The sequence below is a fragment of the Piliocolobus tephrosceles genome, chromosome 1 (genome assembly GCF_002776525.5).
Source record: "Piliocolobus tephrosceles isolate RC106 chromosome 1, ASM277652v3, whole genome shotgun sequence".
NCBI classification, from domain to species: Eukaryota; Metazoa; Chordata; class Mammalia; order Primates; family Cercopithecidae; genus Piliocolobus; species Piliocolobus tephrosceles.
In genome coordinates, this window is record NC_045434.1 from 60774041 (window position 1) to 60782999 (window position 8959).

Genomic DNA, 8959 nt, shown 5'->3' on the forward strand with positions numbered 1-8959 from the left:
AACTAAGTGGTCTTTTCATGAATCCTCTAAAACTGAATTTTTATAATCTACATTTAATGTATCTCTCCATAGGCCACAAGTGCCAGCAGCTGCACAGCTACTTTTCTGTTTAGCCAGTTCTATAATTTAACATAACTTTCACAAGAGAATTTAAAGTCTGTTGTGTAACTATAGCCTTTACAATAGAATCTGCTATAGAGCCTATCATGAGGGATACATTTCTAACCATTGCCTCTTTTATTCCAAACCATGGAAAAAGGGCCTAACAATTGATGCACTTCTAGAAGAGTGAAGGCCTCCTGGCAATTTATCTTTAACCCATGATGTGGGATAAGAGGAGTGAATCAATGTTCTGTTTCTGACTGACCATGAGGCAAGGTATGTACCATTAAAGTTTCTCACCAATATTGGGCCTTCATCTTTTATCTATCAAAGTATAAGGTTATCCATGTACACAGCTGGCTGCAAAATCCTTCACAAATGAAAGTATACACCATAAGTGCAAGTGCAAGCAACAGACCCCTTTTTCATTTCTGTTGTTAGTAGAGGCATAAACAAGGAAAAATATTCAAAGATAAGAGTCTCATGACAGTAGAAGTCTTGATCTATGATCTTAGGAAGAGCTGTTCACATCAAAGATGCCATTTTCTTCTGGGGAGACACCTCCTTGGTTAGCTTTACCTTAAGGATTCCAATGAGTGTACAGTTCCAAGAGTGTGGAGGGATCCTTCTCAGTTGTGATATTATGAACCCAAGGTTCAGGACCTCCAAATTTCGTTGCAATGTGGATGGCAAGGGCAGTCTTTCTCTTATGCTCTCAGAAGATCCAATCTTCGGGTTCTACATTGTGAAGGGGTTGACTGTCTCAGTGAACCATAAAAAGCTTTTTTTACCTGGTGAAAATACACTGTAGCATAATAATCTACTGTTATAACATCAGCGCTCTTACATGGGAGAGCTTTCATACAACTAGAAGACATGCATTAAAAATGATAATTGAATGAAATCCCATTATAAAATGTGTAAATGGCCCATCCAGTAACCAAATTAACCTTGATTGTTCTCCCAGGAATTTGGGTTTGACAAACCAAACATTAGTTATAAATGATTTTAGCAATTTATAAATTATCACACCAATATATTTAATTTGGATTATTTTGTCTTTTCCATGATGAGTCATGGAATGCAGAATACCAGTTATTTCTCCAAATTACATGCGAAGCACTAACTGATGGGTTATCATAGGTAATTTGACTTAGACCATGAATTTTGTTCAAATTGTACATCTAAACAATTTCATTATCAGCTGATTTAACATTAAAATCTGGCAAGGTATTTTCTAGGTATTAGTTAATTTTTGTTCTACTTGGGTTAGCAGTTTTATAAACCAGTCAATCTTTTCATTAAACTTCCAGGAATTAGGCCGGGCGCGGTGGCTCAAGCCTGTAATCCCAGCACTTTGGGAGGCCGAGACGGGCAGATCACGAGGTCAGGAGATCGAGACCATCCTGGCTAACACAGTGAAACCCCATCTCTACTAAAAACTACAAAAAACTAGCCCTGCGAGGTGGCAGCACCTGTAGTCCCAGCTACCCGGGAGGCTGAGGCAGGAGAATGGCGTGAACCCGGGAGGCGGAGCTTGCAGTGAGCTGAGATCCAGCCACAACACTCCAGCCTGGGTGACAGAGAGAGACTCCGTCTCAAAAAAAAAAAAAAAAAACTTCCAGGAATTCTTACCCAGTTCAAATGACATAATTCTAAAATTACTAGAAACCTGTATTCAAGAGTACTTTTTAGGGTCCTTTCCATCCCTTCATGAATCTCCTAAAACACACCATATTCTAGGATTTTGCATGCTTATGAAGTTTTCAGAAACTACATCAGCATTAAGCAATGAACTGTGAAAATAACTTTAAGTAGTTGTAGGTAAAGGCACAAAGGACAATGAAATTTGGTTATTTCTGTGGTTTACAATTACTTAACATCATAACCATAATTATGATTGATAGCATATACTCAGACATATTAGAATTTTATAAATCCCATTCAATTTTGGACCATATATTAATGTCATTCACTAAAATATAACCTGAAGAAGATTAAACATTATTTTTATTTTCATAGTACTTCCTATGTAACTTAAAATGTCAAATAGTCCTGTTTACCTCTCCTTTGGATGTTTCAGGGGCCTTCTGTTGCATCCCAAAGTTAGAGGTCAGAAAAGGCAATTTTGAAGTTGAAATTTAATTTTGGGAAACTTATCAAATATGCTAAAGGTTTAAAACACCTTATGCTTAACCAGTTTGACTATGAGGTGAGATTCTTATAAATCTTTTGTAGCCCTTTACAATTTTTGTGAAAGAGGAGATCAATGCTTTAAGAAAAGCCTGTTGTGCTTTTATTTTTATGTCAATTTACAGAAAAACTGAATAATACCCCTTTAAATTTAGTCAACATTTTCACACACAGAATTTTTTTTACAAGATTAATTTTTACAAACCTTCCACAACTTACTCAAACCTTTAGCTTTATCTTATCTAGTTAAAAAATCCTTTAACCCCCTAAACTAGACAAAAATTTACATTCCAGGACCGGATGTGGTGGCTCACTCCTGTAATCCTAGTACTTTGGGAGTCTGAGGCAGCCAGATGCCTGAACTCAGGACTTTGAGACCAGGCTGGCCAACATGGCAAAACACTGTCTCTACTAAAAATACAACAAATTAGCTGAGTGTGGTGGCATGTGCCTATAGTCCCAGCTACTCAGGAGGCCGAGGCAGGAGAATTGCTTGAACCCAGGAGACAGACGTTGCAGTGAGCTGAGATCATGCGACTGCACTCCAGCCTGGATGACAGAGCAAGACTCTGTCAAAACAAACAAACGAACAAACAAACAAACACCATTTACATTACCATGCCTTCTCATAATCTTTTACCAAAAACACATTTCACTCTCCTCACACACCTTACACGTAAATCTGTTTTTTAAAGTAGTTTCAATTACATGCTATAATGGTAACTTTTAGCAAGTTTTACTTTTGGTGTATAAATTTCCTAATTTCCTCTCACATCTTACACAGACCATCTACAAGATGCTTGGACTTTCTGACTTGTCCTAAAAATCCTGTTTTTTTTTTTTTTAAAGATGGCGTCTTGCTCTGTCACCCAGGCTGGAGTGCAATGGATCTTGGCTCACTGCAAGCTCCACCTTCCAGGTTCACACCATTCTCCCACCTCAGCCTCCCAAGTAGCTGGGACTACAGGTACCCACCACCATGCCCAGCTCATTTTCTTTATGTATTTTTAGTAGAGATGAGGTTTCACCATGTTAGCCAGGATGGTCTCAATCTCCTGACCTCGTGATCCGCCCACCTCAGCCTACAAAAGTGCTGGAATTACAGGCGTGAGCCACCATACCCGGCCAATATCCTTCTTTTTAAACAACACGTTATTTTACTTTAGAACAAGAATTTACCATACAATTTTTTTTTTTTGAGGTGGAGTTTCACTCTTGTTGCCCAAGCTGGGGTGCAATGGCATGATTTTAGCTCACTGCAACCTCTGCCTCCTGGGTTCAAGTGATTCTCCTGCCTCAGCCTCCTGAGTAGCTGGAATGACAGGTGCATGCCACCAAGTTTGGCTAAGTTTTTGTATTTTTAGTAGAAATGGGGTTTCACCATGTTAGCTAGGCTGGTCTCGAACTCCTGACTGCAGGTGATCCACCTGCCTCAGTCTCCCAAAGTGCTGGGATTACAGGTGTGAGTCACTGCACCTGGCTACTAGATTTTTTCTTTTTCTTTTCTTTTCTTTCTTTCTTTTTTTTTTTTTTTTGACACAGAGTCTTACTCTGTTGCCAGGCTGGACTGCAGTGGCGTGGTCTTGGCTCACTGCAACCTTCATCTCCTGGGTTCAAGCAGTTCTCCTGCCTCAGCCTCCCAAGTAGCTGGGGTTACAGGCACGTGCCACAATGCCCGGCTAATTTTTATATTTTTAGTAGAGATGGGGTTTCACCATGTTGGCCAGGCTGGTCTTGAACTCCTGACCTCGTGATCTGCCCACCTCGGCCTCCCAAAGTGCTGGGATTACAGGCATGAGCCACCATGCCCAGTCACAAGATTCTTTCTTATATAAAATATGTTTTCTTTATAACTTTCTTTGCATAGCTAGGGGGCATAGCTAATTCCACATGCCCTAGGCCTTATCTAGAATCTAATGTCTCCAAGCTAGGCAAATTGAACAATTTTGAAAAGGCATAGCAGTTTATGACCTTAAAACATTTGGCAAACCTAATATCTAACCTCTCTAATTTAGACCAAATGTCTTTATTTTTGCCAATAATCTTCAAAACTTTTTATTTCCCTAAGATTACTAAAGTTACATAAACTAAAAGGCATTACCGTTTTTATTTTTCTTTCAAAATATTTGATTTAAGTGCTTATTTTTCTTAAAGCCAATTAATTAGAGCTTTTATATAAACATTACACACGCAACACATACATAACCAGACAGACAGACAGAAGAAGATCCAGTAGTTGCAGTAGTTGTAAGATTTTTCATTAACCAGTTTCTAAGTTTCTTTCTTTTTTTATTTGTTTTGGATGAATTCTCGCTCTGTCACCAAGGTTGGAGTACAGTGGCACAATCTCAGCTCACTGCAACCTCTGCCTCCTGGGTTCAAGTGATTCTCCTGCCTCAGCCTCCTGAGTAGCTGGGATTACAGGTGCATGCACAACACCCAGCTAATTTTTGTGTATTTAGTAGAGATGAGGTTTCACCATGTTGGTCAGGCTGATCTCGAACTCCTGACCTCAGGTGATCCATCCACCTTGGCCTCCCAAAATACTGGGATTACAGGCATGATCTACCACACCCAGCACCAGTTTCTAGGTTTCTTAATTGGATTACTGGCTTTACAGTGGAGTCCTTGGAAGAACAGGGCCAGGAAAGCATACAGTTTCTAGGGCCTAATATGAAAAGCAGGCACAGCTAGAAAGCAAAACATCTCCAAAAATTAAGTCCCATTTTTATACCAGATCCTGGATTCCCCCCCCAAAAAAGGGAGTCAGCCCATCCCCATGGGAGTCTTATCTCTCAGTGGGGGGTGGAGACATCTCCATACTTCTATGTGGCCAAGAGCATGCTTCTCTCGTCCAAATGTGCAGAGCTGAGTATTTCCCCATAACTGTCACTAGACATCCCTAAAAGTATATTTCCTACTTAGTTATTACACACCAGAACTCTCTCATAAAGTGAAGTAACTTCTGATACTCCCAAAGTAAAAAATGTCAAATAATGCAATGCAAAACAGAACACAGCCTTAGATTTTGAAAGGAATCTATCCACTTCCAATTCCTAGGATTTCATGAGGAAAACAGAGGTTTTTCCCAAAACAGAATCTCTTGTATCTGTTGTTTTTCCCAAGGAGTCCCAGGTTGTTAGAGCTTGAATATCCACTTTTAATTAAGCTGACTTTAAAAGTCCTTTTAAATTTCTTTTTACCTGACTTTAGCCAGACCAAATGGCTGATATTTCTGGCTTTTAAACTTTACCGAAAGTAACCTCACAGGTGCTATGAGAAAGGAAAATTCAAGACAATTTGTGGAGGGGAAGAGAATAAAAAAATGGCAAATATTACCCAAGTACCAACCAGAAAGTACTCACTTCCTAAGCTGGGAATTGAACCTGGGCATTTTTAAATGGCAGAGACCCAAAGAAAGTCCAGCCACGTAGTTACCAGGTCAAGCACCAAGGACATACAAGACAAGATGGAGACTTCATCCGGTTTTTTTTTTCAAGAAACTGCAGCAAAGTTTATTACTGACCAGTTTTGCTGAGCCCTCCTGAACAATAGGCTTATGGGGTCCTAAGCCTGTATTCTCTCCTAAGGTACCCCTCGTTATGACAACAATACAGAAAGACACAAAAAGCACAATACAGCTTACGATGAGCCTCATGAATCATTTTTTCCATTAATCAAAACTTTACAGAGGAGATAAACAATGATTTTTACCATTCATTCAGCCAGTCTGCACAGAGAGAGAGAGGAAGAGAGGGGCCAGAAGTCTGACTAGTAAGAAATTCTTACCCTTTGGCCTGCATGCCAGGCTTCTGGGTTCCCTTTCCCTGTGTGGTCCTAGTGACCAAGATCTCCACACTATAGCCCTGGGGGCCAAGCCACATCATAAAGGAAAATCATATTTTTCTGTTTCATGGAACCACGGGCAACAGCCTCTGAATTTTGCAAGATGCCACTCAACTGGCTGCATGGGGCACCAAATATCAAACTGGCAAGGTTCAAATTTGACGCTGATTGGGCCCTGTCATCTTTAACCCATTTTTAACCAAGAGGAACTTTACTGAGGGGAGGGTCTCTAACCCAATCCCATCCATTAGTCAGGTAAATGTGGCCCATTATTTATCCAAAGTCAGCCAATTGGTGCTGCAGCAGTCTATTTCCTTTGGATCGGGATAATAACTAAGCTAAAAGTTTATAAGATTTAATATTTGAGTCTTCATTTTAAAACACACTTCAATGCATTGTTGTTCATTCAGAACATTCCATTGTAAGTCATCTTTAGTAAGATTTTGCCATTTCTGTAAGACTTTGCTGCTTTCTGTGCCTGATGTATAAACCAGAAGGAACTCAGTTTTCCAGAAATTAAGGATCCCATTTTTACCTAAAATATTGGCTTTACTCTCCAGTTCCCTTGTTTAACTTAGCCAATGATTTTTTTCCTACTGCAAGAAAAATGAAACAGAGGTAGAACACAAAAATCCCCACAAATTTTTAAAAGCCAAATTTTACACCCCCTGCAATGTTACCATTTATTACCAGTTTCTTTCTGACCCAGTCAGATGTAAAAGGCCTCTAATGGATCCAAGCCAGTTAATTATCAGATCAAATCCGTTCCTGGACCCGGTCCAGTTTCTGTTGTGACTTCCAAACCCAGTTTGGATCAGAATTTGGATCCGAAATTTGCTCAAAGAAACTCAGAGAGCTCAAAACACAAATCTGTGGAACTCCAAGATCGAGATAACTTACCTATGATCCCTAGCTGCTCCAAGAGATCAATGTATACAAGTGGGTCCTGCAGGTACCTTGCTTGTTGACTCAGGACTCCTGAGGGTGGTGAGAAGCTCCACTTCAGACCCCACTTCTGACACCATCTGTTAAAAGAAAAGCTTCTGCTGAATTAAATTTAAAGGAGTTTAATTGAGCAATGAATTATTTGCAAATTGGGCAGCCCCCAGAATCACAGCAGATTCAGAGACTCCTGGGTTGTCTTGTGGTCAGAATAAATTTATAGACAAAAAAGGGAAATGATGTACAGAAATTGGGAGAGAGATACAGAAACAACTGGATTGGTTACAGGTTGGCTTTTGCCTTATTTGAACACAGTTTGAACACTCAGCAGTCTACGAGTGGTTGAAGTATAGCTACTAGGATTTGCCAGTGCTCAGCTATTGTTACAGGTGCATACTCCTAAATTAGGGTTTCAATCTTGTCTACCTATTAAGTTAGGTTACAGTTCATCCACAAGTACTCAAATATAGAAGTTTGGAGTTCTTCTCACGCCACATATAGTTTCCTTTAACAATATATACTATTATATAGTATATAATATTATGTATAACAAATATATATTATAAATAAATATATATTTATATATAAATAAAAAATATAAATAAAATATATATGGGTTTATTTTGTTCTCTCTTTTTGTTCTCTCTATATATAGAAAGAAAAGACAACAATACAAAAGATAGTCTGGTGCTGGGCGCGGTGGCTCACACCTGTAATCCCAGCTCTCAGGGAGGCAGAGGCGGGAGGATAGCTTGAGCCCAGGAGTTCGAGACCTGCTTGGGTAATACAGCGAGACCCCATTCTCCACAAAAAGGAAAAAAAAAAAAAAAGATAGTCTGGTATGGGCATGAGGACAGAAATATAAATCAATGAAATAGAATTGAGAGTCCCAAGATAAATCCATATATCAATCACCAATTGGTTTTTAATAAGAATTCCAAGCTGGGTGCAGTGGCTCAAGCCTGTAATCCCAGCACTTTGGGAGGCTGAGACGGGCAAATTACGAGGTCAGGAGATCGAGACCATCCTGGCTAACACAGTGAAACCCCGTCTCTACTAAAAAAAAAATACAAAAAACTAGCCGGGCGAGGTGGTGGGTGCCTGTAGTCCCAGCTACTCGGGAGGCTGAGGCAGCAGAATGGTGTAAACCTGGGAGGCGGAGGTTACAGTGAGCTGGGATCCGGCCACTGCACTCCAGCCCGGGCGACAGAGTGAGACTCCATGTCAAAAAAAAAAAAAAAAAAAAAGAGTTCCAAAACCATTCAATAGGAATGAAAGAATATTTTCTTCAATAAATGGTATGGGAAAAGTTGAATAGCCACATGCAAAAAATGAATTTGGACCCGAACCTCACACCATATACAAAAATTAAGTCAAAAAGGGTCATAGACTTAAATTTAAGAACTAAAACTATAAAACTCTTAGAAGAAAACATATGTATAAATAGTCTTGACTTTGGATTAGACAATAGGTTTTTGGAGATGACACCAAAAGTACAAGAGACAAAGAAATAATAGATAAATTGAAATTCATTATACTAGAAACTTTTCAACTGGGTGTGGTGGCTCACACCTGTAATCCCAACAATTTGGGAGGCTGAGGCAGGCAGATTACCTGATGTCAGGAGTTCAAGACCGGCCTGGTTAACATGGTGAAACCCTGTCTCTACTAAAAATACAAAAATTAGCCAGGCATGGTGACATGTGCGTGTAATCCCAGCTACTTGGGAGAGTAAGGCAGGAGAATCACTTGAGCCCAGGAGGTGGAGCTTGTAGTGAGCTGAGATCATGCCACTGCATTCTAGGCTGGGCAACAGAGTGAGCCTCCATGAAAGAAAGAAAGAAAGAAAGAAAGAAAGAAAGAAAGAAAGAAAGAA